This window comes from Pleurodeles waltl, chromosome 9 (genome assembly GCF_031143425.1).
Source record: "Pleurodeles waltl isolate 20211129_DDA chromosome 9, aPleWal1.hap1.20221129, whole genome shotgun sequence".
Taxonomy (NCBI): domain Eukaryota; kingdom Metazoa; phylum Chordata; class Amphibia; order Caudata; family Salamandridae; genus Pleurodeles; species Pleurodeles waltl.
Window position 1 is genome coordinate 1,094,775,095 of NC_090448.1, and position 21,564 is coordinate 1,094,796,658.

At 47.5% G+C, this 21,564-nt stretch overlaps 1 protein-coding gene across 3 annotated transcripts in view; it reads right to left on the minus strand.

Moving 5' to 3' along the window:
• The window catches only part of LOC138260368 (carbohydrate sulfotransferase 8-like), a 186,387-nt gene that overhangs the window by 29,482 nt on the left and 135,341 nt on the right, over positions 1–21,564 (minus strand). Inside the window, exon 4 of one of the 3 annotated variants that reach the window (XR_011198845.1) lies at positions 8,593–9,448. The exons of the other annotated variants lie outside the window; for them this stretch is intronic. The gene's annotated coding sequence lies outside the window, so the exon portion shown is untranslated. Of the gene's footprint in view, positions 1–8,592; positions 9,449–21,564 lie in introns of those variants that run through there. 3 annotated transcript variants of the gene reach the window in all.

A 21,564-nucleotide genomic window follows, 5' to 3' on the forward strand; every position in this document is an offset into this window, starting at 1 on the left:
CTCGTGCTAACGTAGATTGCTAGGCCTCCCTTCGAACTGCCAGACCTATTGGTTCTTGTGGCTGGACTGAGATATTCCGTAAATCCTATTAACGGTATTGATTCCATCACCCAGGATTCTTGTAGGAGTATAATATCAAAACAACAAAAAAATGTTGTTACTGCTGGATTCTCCATCTTTGCCCGCAGGCCACCTATGTTCCACAAACAGATGTTTAATTTTTAATATGCCCTGTGAGGATTGTTCTTTAGCTAATCAGCTGTTGCCCATCACTCCTGGTGTGATGCAGTCGCTGCCCATTCCATTTCAGGCTGAGATCTCTGGCCTAAACCCAATCTTTTCCTCCCTCCTTCTTTCCATTTTGGAACTCTCAACGCAGTTTTGGGTGGTCTCCTCTCGCTAATAATTTCTCCTGTTTCTCTGCCGTGATGGATGGCAGCGCATGCTCCATGCAAGACAGACCACGTGCCTTTAGGCATTGCCACGTGTTGATAGTCTAGTAGCGGGGATGGGTATCGCTCGCCTTTATAGATGACCACCTCAATACCCCATGCTTTCAATAGGTCCTTCCTCTCCATAATCTGTTTGGGGAGGTCCAGCGCTGAAAAAATAGTAAGTGCTGGGTCCGTAAGTTGGTTGCCTCTTGCTTGAATACATTTTATTGCAGCAATGTTATCCGTGGCCACATGCTGTAGGTCCGGGAGTGCTTTTATGAGTAATGTCCGGAAGTGCTTTTATGCAGTGAAAAACTAATTTAGGAGAGTTTCACTACAGAACATGTAAAACTTAAAAACACATGCTCCACTTTTTAATACAATGCATCCCACCCTTTGAGCTGTTTAGGGCCTACCACAGGGTTAGCATATATTCATTAAAAAGGAAGGCTTGTTGCAGTTGAGAACTGCACTACAGGGTGCAAAGACAGACCTGAAACTTGTTTTAAAGTACTAGTTTAGTGGGTGTCACAATGAGTGCTGCAGGCTCACTAGTAGTATTTAATTAAGAGGCCCTGGGTACATGCAATACCACTTTACTAGGTACTTCCAAGTAAATTAAATGTGCCAATCAGGTGGAGGCTAAGTTTACCATGTTTTAGGAAGATAGCACAATCACTTTCACACTAGTTAGGAGTGGTACAGTGCACAGAGCCCAACAAAAACAAATTCAGTAAACAGGAATGGTGAAGGCAAAAAGTTTGGGAAAGACCACACCAAAGACGTCAGATCTAACACTTGGTATATATGCATTTTACGTTGCTTTTTCATTACAGCAACTGCTGCGCAAAAGTCAATTTCAGGAGTTTGTACTGTTTGGACAGTAGCTTGGAATGGTATGTAACAATTACAAAGTGAGCATTAATATGCAGCACTTAACAATACATTTATTACCATTCAGGTAAGTACCACACTTGCTAAACTCCAGGATTTCACAATATGGGACTTTACCACACCGGTGTTTTTTAATTATACTAAATCATGGAATTAAGGGGAAGTGGGGAGTGTAGGTGGTTTTAAGGATTCAGGGATGAGTGAGGGTATGGAGTAGTAAGAAGTCCTTGGCTTTTGGGTTGGGAACTGAGTAGTGGGATTTAAGGGTTTTTTAGGGTTCAGGGATGGTTAAGGTTACACAGTAGTAAACCGATTATAAGGTTAAGGGTATGGGATAGTGTGGAACTTTTATGGAACGGGATAGGTAAGGGTACGAAGTAGTAAGGGAGTTTTAGGGTTCAGCAATGGGTAAGAGTACAAGATTCTAATAGATTTTTGACTTCAGGGATGGGTAATAGGATAGGGTAGCAAAGGGGTTTTTGGTTTTGGAAAGGTTCAGAAATGGATAGAGGTATGGGGTAGTAAGGGATTTTGACGGGTAAAGGGTTTTGCAGAGAGATGTATGTTGTAAGGAAGTGTGCGGTAAATGCATGCGAAGTAACAGCTGATATTAGTTTGGTATTACAAACTTGGCCTTCAGAATCTTTTTATAGTAGAGAATGTGCAGCTACGTTTCTTGTACTCAAAAGGCTGTTTTCCCTATATAGCCTTATTTGCCTTGTAGCAAATGGGAGTGTTATAAATGGGGTCTCTAGATTGCACTCAGTTTACACCCTGTCCATTTAGAAACCCTGACTCTAGTCAGGGTAAGGGAGTCACGCACCTAAGAGAAACCCTGCTCACCCTCTTGGTAGCTTGGCACAAGCATTCAGGCTCATCTCAGAGGCAATGTGTAAAGTCTTTGTACAAACAACCACAGTAACACAGTGAAAACACCACAGAAGGACTCCTCACCAGTTTAGAAAAATAGCCCATTGTTAGAAATGGAGTCTCTGGTTGGCAGAGGTGTACACCCTTGTCTAAGTATGGACCACAATCCTAGTCAGGGTAAGTCACACACAAACCAAATTATTCTGTGCCCACCCTCTGGTAGCTTCGCACTGAGCAGTCTGGCTTAACTGTGTAAAGTAGTTGTGCAATACGTCATACAGTAACACAGTGAAAACACCACAAAAATACACCACACAGGATTAGAAAAATAGATAATATTTATCTAGTTAAAATAAGGTCAAAAAGATAAATATTCAATGAGCATGAGTTGAAATATCATTTTTGCAGGTTTAAAAAGAGACTTAAATCTTAGAAGTCAACAGTTGTCTCTTGATTACACAAACTACCTGATTTGCGTCAAGAATAACATGCACACAGACCGCAGAGGAGGAGATGGGTGAAAAAATAAGGTGTACGTCAGATTTTCCGATGCGGCACATACAATGCCTCCTTTCTTTCCACACTGCAAGGGGTTTGAAATGATTTTTTGTCGCACAGTCTTGGTTCCTCACTGTGATGCAGGGATCAATTTGACACCCAGAGACGATGCTGGGAAATCCTGGGCATATTGGAAGAAGTCACAGGCGTTGCGTCAATCCGGTAAGGAGATGCGTGCAATTTTCAAATGCCTTTGAAGTGGGGGAGACTTCAAAGAGTGGTTTTGAAGTGCACAAGTTCCCCTTTCAGTTCAGGTCTGTCTGTCAGCGTCCCAGTAGAGGTTTGTCAGTCTATTGTGTGAGGGCAGGCCACCAGCCTTTGAAATGTAAGATTTAAGCCCTCCACACTTCCAGCTCAGGAAGACCCATTAATTATGCAGATAAGTGCAGGTGTGACTGAGTGTCCTGTGTTTGTGGTTGTCTGGGTGAAATGTGCAAGGAAGCTGTCAACCAGCCCAGCCCAGACGTTGATTGGGGGCAGGCTGTAAGGCACAGATGCATTTTAAGTGCAGAGAAATGCTCACTTTTTAAAAGTGGCATTTATTTCTAGAATAGTAATATAAAATCCAACTTCACGAATAAGCAGGATTTTCTATTACCATGCTGGCCATACTAAATTTGACCTGGTTACCACTTTCTGATCAGAATCTACCACTCAGACAGTATATGAGGGTAGTCCTAATATTGTCCTATGAAAGGAACAGGCCACACAGTAGTGGAAAACAAATATAGGAATATTCCACTACCAAGACATATAAGACACACATGTACATGTCCTGCCTTTTCCCTACATAGCACCCTGCCCTATGGGTTACCTAGACCTACCTTAGGAGTGACTTATATGTAGAAAAAGGGGAGTTGAAGGCTTCGCAAGTGCTTTTAAATGCCAAGTTGAAGTGACAGGGAAACTGCACACACAGGCCTTTCAATGGCAGGCCTGACACATTATTAAGGGGTCACTTATGTGGGTGGCACAACTAGTGCTGGAGGCCCAATAGTAGCATTCAATTTACAGGCCCTGGGCAAATGTATTGCACTTTATTAGGGACTTTGTTAGTAAATCAAATATGCTAATGGAATGAACCAATGTTACCATGTTTAAGGGAGAGAGCATATGCACTTTAGCAGTGGTTAGCAGTGGTGAAGTGCACAGAGTCCTAAAACCATCAAAAACAGTGTCAGAAAAGTGGAGGGAAACAGGCAAAAAGTAGGAGGATGGCCACTCTAAGACTGTCAGGTCTAACACCAATATTTATCTAAATAAAACAAGACCAAAATGGCAAAAATCCAACATACACAAGTAAAGATAAAAAAATGTAAACGTAAAAAGAATCTTAATCCATAAGAATCAATTAATGCATTATTTTAGCACGAATTACGTGGTATGTGTCAAAAATAAAGCCACAGGGCGGGTGTTGGTCAGAAAAGTAAGCAATGCATCACAAGCAATGCCTTGTGTCAATCATTTCTCCACTGGGTAAGCAATGCGTTGATTCTTTCCTTGCAGGGAAGGAAAGTGTTGATTTCTGGGGAGGCAGCCTCTGGTCTGTGCGGTGATGTTGAAGATGTGACGCCCAGGGACAATGCATTGAAAATCCACACGCACTGCAGCGATGAATGCACCATCAACTGGTGATGCGATGATTTCACCGGCGCTGCATTGACTATTCATCCACGGTGCAGGCGCTGCATCAATTTTTCTGCCACTCGGCTCTGGTGCATGGATTTTCACCTTGGTTTCACCAGCTTTTTCTTTCAAGGGCCCAGGGACTGGATGTGGCACCACTTCGCAGGATATGGGTCTCAGCAAGAGAGCCCAGGTGCTGGCAAATGAAGTCTTTTGATGGCCCTGAGACTTCAGTACAGGGGCAAGCTCAGTCCAAGCCCTTAGAGAAACTTCACAAGTAGGATTTCAGAAAGCAAAGTCTAGTCCTTTCACTCTTAAAGCAGAAGCAACAGCAACAGGCCTGCACAGCAAAGCAACAGACAGAGTAGCAGGTCCTCCTCAAGCATCAAGCTCTTCTCCTTGGCAGAGGGTCCTCTTGATCCAGGAGTAATCTTAAGTTGTAGGGTCAGCTGTCCAATACTTATACTCATTTATGCCTTTGAAGCAGGCAAACGTTAAAGGAAAGTCTTTGTAGTGCACAAAACCCTGCCTCTTCTTTGTGTGTAAGTGCTGTGTGACTATAGTGGTATTGCATAAGCTTTGCATGTATCCTAGATAAGTCTTGGCTGCTCATCCACAGCTACCTCTAGAGAACCCTGGCTTCCTAGAAACTGCCCACACCTCACTAATAGGGGATACCTTGGACCCAGTGTAAGGTGATAACACCATAGGTGCTCACCACACATTAGGCCAGTTTCCTACAGTGCACAAGACCCTGCCTCTTCCTTGCCTTGCCCCAGACACACTCTAGGGGGTTTGAGACTGTATTGTGAGGGGACAGACACAGTCCTTTCAAGTGCAGGTGACAGCTCCTCCCTCCTACTCCAGCACAGGAAGACTCATCAGGATATGCAAGACATACCTCAGCTCCCTTTGTGTTACTGTCTAAAGTGAATTTACAAACAGCCCAACTGTCAGTCTGACCCAGACGTGGATTCAGCAGCCAAACAGAGGCACATAATGGTTATGCAAGACAATAAAGTCGTAAACAATCTAAGAGTACACTGTTCCTATCTAATTAGACATTTAAAGTGAGCCAGAAATGTACAGGAGCAAGGACCCTCATGCATCACAATGGATGACTGGCTTCATCATTGGGACAGCTCCTCGTTAGGCTGGTACTGCAATGCCTAACGGGCTCCCCACACGGGGAAGCTCTTAACCGGGGTGCTCAGTAAGTTGAACATCCAAAAACCTTTGTTTTGAAAGGGTGCCCAATTTGGAGAGCCCATGTGTAAGTGGAGTGAAATAGAAAAAGTTAAAATTGGTTCATCATCAACAAATATCACTCATAATTTAATCAGTTATATGTGATGAAGACCAAGATTAAAAACAAATCAGAGTGTCAGGGTGATGGATGATGGTCACCCACTCTAAAAAGATAGATACTTTGTGGTATCGCTCTATAACAGGTCTACATGTTTCGCGTCCAAGTGGTCCAGCCGGATCCTATGACGCTTCTTCAGGACCAAAAAACAATCTACTCCAACATTCCGGAATAAATATTCAACGAAATCTAAGGTAGGTAGTCACTTACTTAGTTATGTTCGTATAACAAAGTCAACCTAAGTAAATAAAGCATAACCCATGATCAATTTGTCATTAAGATTGCAAGGTTAGTGCATATGTGTGGTTAGTATAGAATACAGTGGCTCACGCTAGTGAAAAAGTAATATAAAAAGAATATAAAAAGAAGAAGCTTACCATCCCCAATATCAGGATAGCGCTTAGAAGGATCAAGGTCAGGCAAAGGAACTAATAGTCTGTTAATTCATAATCAAGAGAGGTTAGAATAATATGGAGTTCACAAGAGTAATAGGCTCGTAGTTCACCAGCTCAAAACATTGTTCAACATTGAAATCGTTGTCGTTGTTAATATGACATTAATCTCCCGGTCCCTCTCCTTTTGATCTGTTGTATGTACAGTAGCTATACTGTGGGACCCTCTAACTATTCATACTGAAACGTAATTATAACGTGTTGACCCAGTAGTACCTTATAATCATGGAGGACTTCCAGGGTTTAAGTTATGATGATGAAATGGTATCAGCTATATTACAAGCACCCTCTATTCTTAGTAACGAAGGATCAAGTACGTCAGGAAGTCTCAAAGAAGAATGGAATAAACTTTCCACTCTAAAACGCGAACTAATCAAGACAGTCATGCATGGTACCATCATGACCGAATACCTACGAGCAAATATAGCACCTAACGGATTGTTAGTGGCTAATATACCTAGAATTTTCCTACAAGATCTGGCGTTTAGAAAAGACTGGGCACAAATTGCATGGAAGTGCACTAGAGATTGGCTGATACTTATCATCAACACTTCCAAACGCATAGCCGATTCCATCAACATCCAAATAGCCGCCATGGAAAATACTATTAAAACAACTATTACATTGACAGCCTTTAAATGCCGCCTTACAGAAATCAATGCTGAACTAAATGAGACAAAAGAGTTTCTAACTCAGCAGAAGATAACGAAACTCCAGAAAGACATTGTTAAGTTCAGCAAGGAGAAGGTTTATCCTTATATTAAGGAGGACTACGACATAGACAATCAGTGACGCTCTTCCGATGAATCGACCACCCCATATAGAAAACCACGCCAGTATAGCAGCGGTTCATCGTCTGATGGGTGGAGTACTGATGAAAACAGACCACAACCATTTTATAATTATCCACCTTACCCTATTAATCAACCAATGCCCTGGCAACCACCTTATCCATTCTTCCAACCTCGTCCCATGATGCAGTTCGGGCCTTTTTTAGGTCACGGCCGGGGCAGAGGCAGAGGCAGAAGAAGAGGAAGAGGCAGATCTGTTCAATGGTCCAAGGAAGAACCACAGATGGTGACAAGGAGCCACACAAGGATTCCCACACCCAGAACTTAGTGGTTAACTTGTCACAAAAAATCCTTTCAGCTGATGAGACTAACGTCTTGAATAGGGGACTTGGCTTTGTACCAACTCCGAATGAAGATTTGTTCCGACTACACATTGAACTAGCACAATTCTTTCGCAAGATTCGCCTACACGTGTTCTTTAAAGATAAACCAGTTGAACCCAGGTACGATTCGGGTCTTAAAAAACCTTCTACTTTTTTACCTCCCACAGGAACATGTGCATGCCAAAACTGCCACAAGGTCAAGCACCAGAAAGCTTGAGCATGCTTTGATAAAACCATTTCTTTTTGTGATTGGATAGCTACATTTGTTTGTCTTGCACCAAAAACATTTTATGTGGAATTGTTTAACCAGGTTATTCTTCTAATTACTGGAACAAACAGAATAAGGATTACTTGATGATTATTTAGTGAGCTACTGCACATATTAACTGGTCACACAGTGCTTGAAATGTAGCATTACTGGCCAAATATTTATAATCACAAACAAATCTCCATTCACAAGTGGAGACTTGATGCAATGGTGAAATTCAACAAAAACAAACTTAGGTTAGGAATTGTTTGTATTAATCACAGCTACAGTCACAGTATAAGATTATCACCGGTTGATGTGATGGAACCTGATAATTTCACTTTAGGTCTCCCTCTGTCTAATCTCCCATCTCTGTTTTCAATGTGTAAACTTCTCTAGGTAGATAATGACCTCCAACTAGGCTGAGGAGGAGAAATGGGAGGGAATGGGAAACAAGAGAAGGTTAGATGGGTAAAGAGAAAGGTTTAGCAAGAGAGGTGATCTAGAAGGGGGAGGTAGAAATAGATATGAAAAGAGTTATAGGTAAAGATAGATGTACAGTAAAGAGAGAGAGGTGGGATAGCAAGAAGGAAATATAGAGTTAGAACAAGAAAGAGGATGGCAGAGAAGTAGAGAGATAGGTAAGGTTTTAGAGTAAGGAAGAGAGGGATAGAAATAAAGAGGAGATGAAAGTAAATAGAGAGCAGATTACACTGAGGAATGAGATAGAAAGAGAGGTAAGGTAGAAGGAGAGATGAAATAGAAAGAGTGCAAAGTAAAGAGATGCAGAGGTAAGAAAAGTTTTAAGAGCGAGTTAGATATTCTTACGGTTATGCTTTACAATTAGTTCAATAAATCTTTTCACTCAGCAAGAAGGGGTGTAAAGATAATTCAATCAAAGCTTCAAACCAGCACAATTTAAAATTACAGTATTATCACATGGGTCATACAAGAAAAACTCAATTCTGAAATAAGGTTAAGGTTTTTATTATAAACTCAGATGCAAGGTCATATACACAAATCTCAAAGTTATAAAGATACAGAATAACCATTGGCTGAACAAGGCCACGGAAGAACTTGAAACTAACTAACATCAAAAGGACTAAACATTCAACAAAAACAATACAAAACATCAGAAGGATAAGCTGATGTACAGAAAGCAAGTGCCGTTCAGTTCTCCTAAGCATTAAGGCAATTTAAAATTCATCAAAGCTTAGCTAACTAGGGCTAGGGAAATCCCTACAAATGAACAAGTCAAAGGTTAACATGTGCTAGGCTGGACACAAGTGGAAACAAGGGTAAACAGTAATAGGAAAAAAATAATTTGGAAAAATGACACCTGGAGACAAAGATGGCCAACCAAATGTGGCAAAAAGTAGGTAAAAAGGAAAGGGGTCAGCATGTCAGAAGCTCAATCAGGAGGCTTCCTATTTTGGTTAGGCCAAAGGTTCTAAATCTCAGCAAAGCACTGTAATAAAGGGTAAGGATAGAGTGGTCTGCACCTCTCAGAGTCCAAGTGGTCTAGCAGGAAGAGTGGACTGACGAAGGGTGAGGAGCAGAATGCTGCCAGTCCATCTGGGAAATGGTATATTAAAGTTCATAGTGCAAGTTGATTCACTCATCCATCACTCCATATGACACAGAAGGTGTAATTGTCCAATCATAGTCAATCATGCAACATAGAACTGCAGTATCAGTGAAGATTCCAAAGTCCATTATGAGAAAAGGCATCCATCTTAGCTCATCTTTGTGGATTGACACAACTGTAGACAATTTACTTCTACAGTTCTTGAATGTACTGTGCTCAAGGTTACTTTCTCAGGCTCACTATGTATAAAACAAAAGGGCCTCTGTTACCAAGCTAGCATTTCATGGGGACAAAGTCTGAAAGAAAAGGTTCACGTTAGCAAGAATGACTAAACATTTTCTCCACAGTCAGGACACAGTGCCTTGCAGGTCAGACGGAGGCTAAGAAAAGTGAATTAACGTGGCACATTCAATTATCTCAATTAAAGCACATATAACATTCAAAATTATAAATTCATCATTAATAAGCTTTGCCAGTGTTCATGTTACAATAGATTTAAATTGAAATAACTCAGTCAATGCATTGCTTTAACTATAGCGCAGAACTGCAGTCTTCAACTTTTGCATGTAGCATCTTACCTGAAATTCATTGTCATTTTAGTGCAAACGATCAACTAACATCATAGATATTCACATAGAATGGCAATAATTTGTTATACATTAAGTTTTAGGGCTATAACACCGCACTTTAGTTCTGTACTCTACAGTGAATGCACATTAATATGCACATTAGTATAGGCTTTCAATGCCCCATTATTACAACTAATCTATTAGTACTTCAATTAACAAAATGCATCTATTGTCACCTATACAGTAGATGTTCAGTGTGACATCACAGGTAGCAATAATATTTCTACTGTATCAGGTGCAAGGTAGAGACAGGGGCTACATGAAAAGCTGTATAGACAGGAAAGTAAGAGTAATGAAGCAGACAGAATTGTAGGTGAGGCAGGAGAAAGTGACATTAAGGGTTTGACGAATAGACAGAGATTAGGTTTAGAGAGAAAGAAGGTAAAATACATTTTTCTTGGATTTTGATTTCCAAATTATAATGGTAATTCTTGGTGACCACCACTCTTTTGCTCATTTGTGATTTTAGAATTACATATGAATTTTATAATAGGACAGGATGATATGTTTCTCCATTATCAATTACCTCATAAGCCAAATTTTAACGTTGGTCTTAGCAATGAGACTGGAATATGTGGGAAGGCTGTGTGCCCTCCTGGACCCTGTGGACCACCCTCTCCCTAGGGCAAAACAGTAAATACTAAAGGGAGAGACCTGTACGGCCTCCCTCACAGCCCTGGGGACTACTTCCTCCCTGGGGCTAAATTTGAAATGCACGTGGGGGGCAAGCACCACCTCCCCACCTCCCCAGAGCAAAACCCTAAGTTTTAATGGGGGAGGACCGTATGGCCTTCCCTGAAGCCCTGGGGACCACCACCTACCTCGGCTGAAATAAAATAATGAAGGGGGTTATTGTGGACCCCTGGCCCTGGGGACCACAACCTCCCTAGAAGTAAACATTGGAGAGTGGCCCCAGGCCTGGCTCCTGCTCTGCCCCAGCGTGCCCACCTCTGGGCTACTGCTGTTTGCTCTGACTTGGCGGGAGCTTTGACAGCAGACACTCTGCTTCAAGCGAGCGAGAGCTGTCAAAGTGCTCTTGTCCGCTGGAAGCAGAGTTTTCATCTCTTTCTCTACTCGCAGAGATGAAACAATTTCTCTTGCTCACAGGGAGCTGCATGTTTAGCAGCTCCCCGTGTGTAAGAGCAATGTTGCCAATGAGGGGGGGGAGCCGGCTGAGACCACAGGGGGCTCCCGCCGTAGTCTCATTGCACACTGGGTAGGGGGCAACCAGGGGACCTGGTTAGGCCCCTGGGGATGGGGGTGCTCGGGGTGCTCGGGGTCCCGGAGGTCGAAATCAGGCTGGGGAGAGGGGTCGCGCAGCCTCCATCCCCTAGAGTACATGTTTTTACCTTTAAATTGCTATGAGTATGCAAATGTGCAAATCACTTGGATACTGCGCTTGGCTGGCCCTGCACTGTTCACTTTAATAGTATCCAAAGATCTTCCTGCATTTTTCCAGGATGATGGACAGCTTACCAAAGTGTTTCCCCCCAATTTTGGTGGTGTGTTCTTGACGCTGCAGAATATGAGTACATCTCTACAAAACAAAGAAGCACTTACATCATATAGATAAGAGGAAGGACCCTGGTTTGGTGGAGATTTATGTCTTTGCAGTTTTGTTGGCCTCTCTACAGGAGAACTCATGTAATCACAGAATTCTAGAGAAAGAGGCAGCAGGAACAATCAATGTTGCCAAAATGCACTCAAGGTCACTGGTGTTGTTTAGAATGAATACTGGACATTTACCCAAGGAGGCAGAAATAACTCCACTTGGGTAGATAGTTTGTGCAAAGCTGTGTACTCTTCTTGAATAAAAGAGCAGGTGATGTTCCTTTGTGGCCAAATCACTCACACAGCTACTGACACACCCACACAGACACTCACAGACCCACTCACAGATTCACTCAGATACACATGTACTCAAACACTCACTCAATCACTCATGCACCCACTCACAGACCCACTCAGAGACTCATGCAGCCAATCACAGACCCACTCAGACACTCACACACTCACTCACATGCCCTCTCAGACATTCATGCACCTGCTCAAAGACCCATTCAGGCTCACACACACACACACTTACAGATCCAATCAGAGACTCATGCACTCACTCACAGAGTCACTCAGAAACTCATGCAGTTACTCACAGACACACTCAGAGACTCATTTAATCACTCACAGACCTACTCAAACAATCAGTCACCCACCCACAGACTCACTTAGACACTCGCCAACACACTCACAGACCCACTCAGGGACTCAGATACCCACTTACAGACCCACTAGGAGACTCACACACTTACTCACAGACCCACTCAGAGACTCATGCACCCACTCACAGACCAACTCAGGCACTCACACACCCACTCACAGACCCACTGAAATACTCACTCAATCATTCACAGTCCCACTCAGACATTTATGCACCTATTCACAGACCCACTCGGACTCCCACACACACCACAGATATTACAGCACTCATGACAACTTTTATAACGTCAATAAAAATATCAATGAAATATTAGCAGTCAAATTATTGAAGAAAAAACTGTGCATGGCGGGGGCACAAGTTATAGTTCCTTGAAATAACTCTAAATATAACTGCTGAATTTCTCTGGTTTTGTGCGAGTACATTCAGAGTCTAACTAAAATGTTCTTATAACCTTTGCTTTTTTAACTGACATATATATATATATATAGGCGGTCATTCCAACCCTGGCGGTCGGTGATAAAGCGGCGGCCAACCCGCCAACAGGCAGGCGGTCAAAAAAATTGAATTCTGACCCTGGCGGGAACCGCCAACACAGCCCGCCACTTTAACACTCCGACAGCCACGGCGGGACAGACAAACAGCGCAGCGGTCACCGCCAACAGGCAGACGGCAGACAATGTGTAGCGCCCACAGTATCACAACTCACCAATCCGCCACCTTTTCCGGGGCGGGAGTCCCGCCGATAAAAACACGGCGGAAACAGACTACGAACGGGAAAATGCTCACCTCTATAAACTCCACGAGGACGGAGGACAGCATGGAACCCGAATTAAACATCCTACCAGCTCTTGTCTACCTGCTCATCTACCACGAGTACGAACTCTGGCGCAGAAGACAACGGTGAGTACTGCACCTACGACACAGGGGAGGGGGGAGGACGAAAGGTTACGGGCACACACATACGCCCCCCCCCCAATTATCAACATACCAATGCAGAGCAACAACTGAGTGACACCCCCTAAACCCCCCTGAAAAATGCAAAGACATAATAAAAATGTTAATTAAAATTTATGTATAAATTAGGTTCATTGAAGTCATGGAAAATTATCGTTATGAAACATCAAAGCAAAAATAATGAACAGTGCGAAAGCTATGTACATAGTCAATAAGTCCTGCTCAGTGTGTCAAATATCCACAGTCCGTGGGCCAATGTCTACCAAACACATGGGCAAAGCCCACACAGGAGACCTGAGTCCGTTGGAGAGAACACTGCTGGGGCATCAGATGACAAAACTACAGGCACCTCAGGGGGAATGGAAGGGGGGGCACCTCAGCCACAGGAGTCCACGACGCCAGAACCACGAAGGGGCCACCATGCCCACTGTGCCATCCTGGGGAGTGCAAAGCCACAGTCTCTCAAGTCTCTACAGTGGGTGGGTTGCCCACTGTGCCATCCTGGGGAGTGCAAAGCCACAGTCCATCAGGTGGATTACAGACTCCACTGGTCATGGAGGAGGCAGGGTGCCCAGAGTGCAGCGTGAACACTAGCTCGACACAGAACCGGCACTGTCAATGGGCCAGCGGAGCTTGACAGGAAGGGCCCAGCGGAGCGGTGCTTGACAGGAAGGGCCCAGCGGAGCGGTGCTTGAGACGGCGGGGCCCAGCGGAGCGGTGCTTGAGACGGCGGGGCCCAGCGGAGCAGTGCTTGACAGGAAGGGCCCAGCGGAGCGGTGCTTGACAGGAAGGGCCCAGCGGAGCAGTGCTTGACAGGAAGGGCCCAGCGGAGCGGTGCTTGATAGGAAGGCCCCAGCGGAGCGGTGCTTGAGACGGCGGGGCCCAGCGGAGCGGTGCTTGACAGGAAGGGCCCAGCGGAGCGGTGCTTGACAGGAAGGGCCCAGCGGAGCGGTGCTTGAGACGGCGGGGTCCAGCGGAGCGGTGCTTGACAGGAAGGGCCCAGCGGAGCGGTGCTTGACAGGAAGGGCCCAGCGGAGCGGTGCTTGACAGGAAGGGCCCAGCGGAGCGGTGCTTGACAGGAAGGGCCCAGCGGAGCGGTGCTTGAGACGGCGGGGCCCAGCGGAGCGGTGCTTGACAGGAAGGGCCCAGCGGAGCGGTGCTTGAGACGGCGGGGCCCTGTTCAGCGGTGCCTGTCTTCACGGCGGGGCCCTGTTCAGCGGTGCCTGTCTTCACGGTGGGGCCCTGTTCAGCGGTGCCTGTCTTCACGGCGGGGCCCTGTTCAGCGGTGCCTTTCTTCTTGGCAGGGCCCTGTTCAGCGGTGCCTGTCTTCACGGCGGGCCCTGTTCAGCGGTGCCTTTCTTCTCGGCGGGGCCCTGTTCAGCGGTGCCTGTCTTCACGGCGGGGCCCTGTTCAGCGGTGCCTGTCTTCACGGCGGGCCCTGTTCAGCGGTGCCTTTCTTGTCTATCAAGGGAGCCAGACCTGGCCAGGACTCCCTGCTTAGTCGCCCTCCGACCGTGCAGTTGATGGACCCTCCTGTGACGGAGTCCTGGGCCCGTGGGTGTCCTCCGTCACACCCGGGATGGGGCTTGTGGGGCCCTCCTGGTCCGCGCCCCTGCTGGCTGCCTTCTCCGCCCTGCTGCCCTTGCCCTCCTTCGATGAGGCTCTCTGGCCCTTGCCTCCCCTTGATGTTGTGGCAGGTGACGGGCCACGACTTTGCTCCTTGGGGGCAGCCGTGTCAGCCTTCTCACGGCGGGCCTTGGTTTTACGGGTTCTCTTTACAGGGGGGGGGGGCTGGCTGTCCCCTTGCTGCTGGCCGATGTATCTGTGCTGGGAAAGGGTGGACTCCAAAACCCGTGCACAATGGTCAGACTTGATGCAGGGCTGGTGGTGGCTGAGGTGCTCTTCGGACTCTTACCAGATGGAGGGGGTGGGTCAGGTGGTGCAAAGAGGTCAACTTTGGAGAGGAAAAGTTTTTTAGGAGCAATGGGAAGGGTAGGTGCAGTGGGTATGGGAGTGGAGGGAGAGGATGTGGTTGTAGGAGAGTCAGGTGTGCTGTCTATGGGTGCAGGTGCTTGTGACGTAGGCTGTCGTGTGGTGGTTGGCTGTTGTGTGGGTGGCTGCCTGCGTTTGTGTGATTTGGAAGAGGGGATGACAGACACAGTGGGAGAGGACACAGGGGACGTGTAAATGGCAGTGGGGGTGGTGACTGCACGTGTGCGGACTGTACTGGAGGGTGTGGTGGTGATGGAAGTACTGGCTGATGGTGGTGTGCATGCAGGTGTGAGTGGAGACGTCACAGGGAGGGAGGAGGGAGACGAGGAGGAGGGGGACACAGAGGTGGTAGTGACTGTTGCCATGGCTGCATCTGGATGTTGCTTGGGTGAATGCTTGTGGGATCTGTGGTGCTTATGTCTGGATGAGCTGCCCTTGGGTGTTGAGGTGTGTGCAGGCTGGTCTGATGGTGTGGATGGGATAGGCTGAGGAACAGGAGACTGGGAGACGGTGGAGGCAGTTAGAAGAGGGAGGCTGGAAACAGGGACAATGGCTGCCGTCAGTGCTGAGGCCAGAGCATTGAACGATCGTTGATGGGCAGCCTGACCCGAATGAATGCCCTCCAGGTATGCATTGCTCCGATGCACCTCCCTCTCTACCCCCTGGATGGCATTCAAAAGGGTAGACTGCCCAACAATGATGGTCTGTAGGAGGTCAATGACCTCCTCACTGAGGGCAGCAGGGGTAACTGGGGCAGGGCCTGAGGTGCCTGGGGCGAAGGAGATGCCCGCCTTCTTGGGCGAGCGGGCACGGAGCGAAGGCTGAGGGGCTGCTGGGAGGGCGGAGCTGGTGCGCTGGGTGGCGGCTGTACCTGTTGAGGCGGGGGGCACGGATGTTGCCGCCACCGCTAGGGAGCTCCCTTCCGAGGACGTGTCAGTGTCGCTGGTCTCACCACGGGTCCCCGTTGTGGAGCTCCCCTCGCCCTCCGTATCACTGGTGACCTCGGTGTCTGTAGCATGGCCCACCGGGGCCTTGTGAGTTGCAGCTCCCTCGTGCTCCGATGCCAATTCTCCTCCACCTGATGATGCTAATGCACACATGCACAAGAAGATAAAGAAAAAGGGTGGGGGGAGAAATAAAGACAGGTTGAGTGCATGCATTGTCAACACCGTTGTCGGAGAGGACAGACACAGGAGCCTCCAGCACTACGCAGCGCAATCGGGGTACACTACTCAGTACTTGTGACTAGGCCTACAGGTCTATGGACAACAAATGCACACATGGGTGATGCTGGACCATGGATTGCTGTACTTGGCACCCTACAGAGGTGGGGGGCGGGGGCACATGGCCATGCCTAAAGGAGGGGACTACACTACAGAAAGCGCCCTGGCCTAATGTCACCCACAGCCCTCCTCCCCCACCCAGACACCTCCACTGCGCGTAAAGATAGCAGAATGTGCTGGTACTCACCCCCTTGTGTCTGCTGTGATGTCCTCACGCGCCCATCCAAATCGGGGTAGGCCACCGCCAGGATCCGGGACATCAGGGGGGTCAAGGTACGACTGGCACCCCTCCTACGTTGGGAGGCCATCCCCAGCAGTGACTCGGCGGTCTTCCTGGTCCCGCGGCGGATGTCCTCCCACCTCTTTCGGCAGTGGGTGCCCCGTCTGTTGTGGACCCCCAGGGCCCGGACTTCCTTGGCGATGGCACGCCAAATGTCGACTTTCTGATGGGCGCTGACCTATTTGACATGTACAGGGTGGGAAAGGAAATTTCAACATTTTTCTGCATGTTAGATGTGATTGCCCCCCCCTCCCCAACCTTGCCATGTGGCACATGCTCTCATCTGTCGTACCTTGCACTCCTCATTCGCTCCCCACCCCACCATCTTACATCCACCATACACAACCCAGGCATAGCCCATTCAACGTGCACCCAGTGTACTTACCTGTTGGTCTGGAGGACCGTAGAGTAGCGCATACTGGGGCAGGACCCCATCCACAAGTTTCTCCAACTCTTCTGAAATGAAGGCAGGGGCCCTTTCCCCAGTCGCAGCAGCCATTGTCTCTTCCAGACCGAGGTCACAGCAGCACTTGTAGTATAGGTCCTCTCCTGTGGATGATCAGGTCTCGAGTGATTAAGCAGATAGAAAATGGCGGTCACGCCCGCGGCGGTGCGTACCGCCGCGGTGCGTACCGCGACCGCCGGCGCACATCGTCATTGGCTCCTGAGACCCATAGGGTGCAATGTTAACCAATGCGCCTTCGCACTGCGGTCTTCGACCGCCTACCGCCACGGTGTGCCACGCCAGCGCGTTGACCTCACATCCCACTGTCACACTTCTCAGGTCAGGCAGCCGCCATTTCAAGGGCCCACATGGATTAATTACTACTGCGTCACACAGGCCTAGGCCTTGCATTGCCACTCATACAAGCCTTTCAATGCATAGCGATTCGTGTACTGTGCAAGCTGGGTGAACGTACCTGTGGGTTGCTTGACTCTGTACTCCATGTTGTCCTTCCTAGGCACCGTCCGCTGGGACTTGAGAGGAGAAGGATGAATCCTCCCGTGTACCGACCGCTGGTGGACCTGTCGACAATGGAAGAACGACATATTATACTTCGATACCGACTTGACCGAGCCACTATACATGAACTGTGTGCCCAGCTGGAGCCAGACCTGATGTCCCCCATCCGCCAACCCACAGGAATTCCCCCTCTGGGGCAGCTTCTGTCAGTACTCAATTTTTTGGCAAGTGGGTCTTTTCAGACAACAGTGGCCATGTCATCAGGGATGTCTCAGCCTATGTTTTCTAAGGTTTTGTCCAGAGTGTTGTCTGCCCTGATGAAATACATGCGGAGCTACATTGTTTTCCCTGAGGAGGGTGATTTGGCCACTGTGAAGGGTGATTTCTATGCCCTTGGACATATCCCCAACATCATTGGTGCCATTGATGGGACCCATGTGGCTTTAGTACCCCCAAAAGACAATGAGCAGGTGTACAGAAATAGAAAAAATTACCATTCGATGAATGTCCAGGTGGTCTGTTTGGCTGACCAGTACATCTCCCATCTAAATGCCAAGTTCTCTGGGTCAGTGCATGACGCGTATGTCATGCGAAATAGCAGCATCCCTTATGTGATGGAACAGCTACAGAGACACCGTGTGTGGCTAATAGGTGACTCTGGTTACCCCAACCTGCCTTGGCTATTGACCCCAGTGAGGAATCCCCGGACCAGGGCAGAGGAACAGTACAATGAGGCACATGGGCGAACTAGGAGGATTATAGAACGGACCTTCGGGGTCCTGAAGGCCAGGTTTAGGTGCCTGCATATGACAGGTGGATCCCTAATGTACTCACCAAAGAAGGTGTGTCATATCATCGTGGCCTGCTGTATGCTTCACAATCTTGCATTGCAACGCCAGGTGCCTTTCCTGCAGGAGGATGGTCCAGATGGTGGTGTTGTAGCAGCTGTGGAGCCTGTGGAGAGTGAAGAGGAGGAAGACGACGGGGACGACACGGACAACAGGGACACAGTTATACAACAGTATTTTCAGTAGCACACAGGTAAGAATCACCCACGCCATTTTACATTTACTTCTGGCCTCCTGCATCTCTACTTTCTGTGTTTCCCCCCAGGTCCTTTTAACTGATTTTTGACTTTCCCTTCCCTTTTCAGAGCTGTATGACCCACAGCGTGACTTCTGCTTTGTTTGCCCATGGACTAATGCTTATTGACATTGGTATGTTGTCATCACAATGTAACTGAACATTATTGCACCGTTATGTGTAATACATTTGTTAAGAATACAAGCAGACTCCTGATTTTTTAAGTGCAATTGGTGATTTATTTTAAGTGCTGCATATATGTCCATGATAGTAAAACGGTGATGGGTGGTGGTGGAGTAATGTCCATGGCAGAGTCCAGTTCTCAGTCTCACAGGTGCATTGTCCATATGCCTGTGGAAGGATGGAGCAGGGGCTGTTTAAGGTTTGACAGGGTGACAATGTGGGACAGTGGGATGACATCAGGGGGTATCTTACGCTGGCGGGGGTCTTGGCATCCTACTCTGTCTTCTTGTGTGATCTCAGGTTCCGCTTGCGGGGTGGTTGATCTTCAGCAGGAGGTGGGGTTCTAGTGGCCTGTGGTTGTGTGGGGGCCTCCTGTCCACTAGCGCCGGCGGAGGTGGTAGGCTGTTCGTGGTCCGGGCTAGTGACAGGGGCCCTTTGGGGTGCCACATGGTCCCGCAATGTGGTGACTATCTGGTTGAGGGCCAGGACGATGGTCCCCATTGCGGAACCAATGTTCCTGAGTTCGTCTCTGAACCCCATGTACCGTACCTCCTGCTGTGCATGGATTTCCTGGAACCTGCCCAGTACAGTCGCCATCGTCTCCTGGGAGTGGTGGTATGCTCCCATGATGGTGGTTAGGGCCTCTTGGAGAGTGGGTTCCCTGGGCCGGTCCCCCCCCTCTCGCACAGCAGCCCTCCCAGTTCCCCTGTTTCCCTGGGCCTCTGTCCCCTGGACGGTGTGCCCACTACCACTGCCCCCAGGTCCCTGTTGTTGTTGGGGTGGTGGGTCAGCCAGGGTGCCCTGTAGTGGCGGATACCCAGTGCCCCGAGATACAAGAAACAACATGGGAAGATCTTAAGGGAATTTGTGATATAAAGGACTCCTGCACCACCTGAAAGGTTGTCAACTCCCCCATCTCACTTGTGATGCCACTCCAAAGGTTAATATGGTAATATCGGTTAAAGCATGGGTAGAGCACTTCTCCAAAATGTTCTGGTCTAGTGAACATATTTCCCCAGATGGCCTTAGGCAAAGAACCACCTTCTGATCCGAAGGCTGCCATTGCCCTCAGTAAATAAATTGAGGTATCAGATAGAATACTATCTATAGAGAGCAGCCTCTATGATAAAGCCCCAAGGACCTGATAAAGTCCCCTCTGGTTTTAAAAATTGTTACCACAATTTGGGGCCCATTGATTATGAACGTAATAAGGTCGGCAATTGTAGGACCCCTAGTCCATACTTGGCAGGAGGCTATCATTTTGCCAATATTTAAAAAGGGGGATACAAACCTGCCACACTGTTATCCTCCAATTTTGTTACTTAACATTACAGTCAAAATCCTGGGAAGGGTGATATTAGCTAAATTAGAAGGTTGGGCAGCTGAGACCTGGCAACACTCAGATGCTCAATTTGGATTCTGCCCTGGTTTAAGTACTACTGAGCAAAGCCTGAATTTGTGTCCTATCGCTCTAAAATATACAAAGGCCAAAAAAAGTTGTGTCCATTTGGCATTCGTGGAATTAAAGTGTGCCTTTGACATGGTTGAGTGAGTCAAACTTTGTCAGATTATGGCTGTAATGAGGGTTGACATCGCAAGTTATAAATCTCCTCCACAGGCTCCATTCGAAGACCTCGGACATAGTCAGGAAGGGGATCTCTCAGTAGAAATGTCTTCTTTAGTAGAGGGTAGAGAAGGATGCATGTTATCCACATTCCTCTTTTTACTGTACATAAATGGTCTTGAGGATTAGCTGTGCAAGCTGTAAAAGAGATCCCGAAGATGGGCACACATTTAGTTCCTGTATTACTATGCTCAGATAATGCGGTATTGATTGCACAAACAGTCAATGGTCTCCATTTACTTTTAGTTGCCTTGAACAGGTTAATGGGTAATTTGGGTGTTAGGCCGAATCTCACTAAGGCCCTCATTACAACATTGGCGGTAAATGCCACCTACTGCCGTGCTGACGGCCGCCAACATACTGTGACTGCGGCGGTATACCGCTACGGGTATTATGACTCACACAGAGAAATCTGCCACTATACAGACACCCACAAAAGTCCGCCAGACCAAAGGACAGTGATAAACTGGCGGTACCAAAACCCACACCGTTACGCCAACAGGAATACGCCCACAGTATCAGGATCCACGAATCACTGAGGCGGTCTTTCAACCGCGGTAAACCATTGGTGGTACGCACCACTGCTCTTATAATACACACACACTCACAAAACTACACCACATTGGACAATTCAAACTACACACACCTGACACACATACACACACCACACCACTATAAAACACACACCCACATTACCCACAACCCTTTCAATGAAAAACAAATTGCTAACAGAGAGAGACAATCCAGGAGCACCCATTCAATCTGAGCCACAGAGCACCATCACCCATACACCATCCATGCACCTCACAGCACACACCACAACACATCACCCCGCATATCCTCACACATACCACTCACACCACATCCATGACACCCCAAAGACACACCAGATTTTGAAAGGAGGAGCTAAAGGTCATGGTGGAGGAAATCATCCGGGTAGAGCCACAGCTATTCGGATCACAGGTGCAGCAGACGTCCATTGAAAGGAAGATGGAGCTATGGCAGAGAGTCATTGACAGGGTCAACGCCGTGGGACAGCACCCCAGAACAAGGGATGACATCAGGAAGAGGTGGAAAGACCTACGGGGGAAGGTGAGTTCCGTGGTTGCAAGACACCAGGTAGCATTACAGAGGACTGTCGGTGGACC